The sequence below is a fragment of the Pan troglodytes genome, chromosome 21, assembly GCF_028858775.2.
Source record: "Pan troglodytes isolate AG18354 chromosome 21, NHGRI_mPanTro3-v2.0_pri, whole genome shotgun sequence".
NCBI lineage: Eukaryota > Metazoa > Chordata > Mammalia > Primates > Hominidae > Pan > Pan troglodytes.
This window is the reverse complement of record NC_072419.2, coordinates 39557511-39558144: the sequence shown is the minus strand read 5'-3', so window position 1 is coordinate 39558144 and position 634 is coordinate 39557511.

The following is a 634-nucleotide window of genomic DNA, read 5'->3' as shown; positions in this document are numbered from 1 at the left end:
CGTGGTGGCTGATACCTGCAAAAGAGGGCTTCTTCAGACACCACATTCCCCAGGGACCATCAGGCCACCATGTACGTTTGTGTAGGACGTCCACATACTAGGGTCCTGGCCCTTGCGGGAGGGCGCCATTCCCATCGTAGATATTCTAGTCTGTATGCTGCAGTCATGGGAAAATGTTGCAGTATGTAGCAGTCAATGTCTTGAAGAAAGGGCTTTTTCCTACTTCTTTTCTTTTCTTTTCTTTTTCGAGACGGAGTCTTGCTCCTGTCACCCAGGCTGGAGTGCAATGGCATGATCTTGGCTCACTGCAACCTCCGCCTCCCGGGTTCAAGCGATTCTTCTGCCTCAGCCTCCTGAGTAGCTGGGATTACAGGTGCCTGCCACCACGCCTAGCTAATTTTTGTATTTTTAGTAGAGACAGGGTTTTGCCATGTTGGCCAGGCTGGTCTCGAACTCCTGGCCTCGTGATCCACCCGCCTTGACCTCCCTACTTCTTTTCAACTGTGCATAGACCTACTCTCCAGGCTGGTCATTGCGTTTAAGTACAGGCCAAGCCCTGCTCACTGGTGTTACCTTCAGGTCACATATTCTCATGCCACCTTCCTCTGTCACATCCCTGGAGCCATCTGAGTCA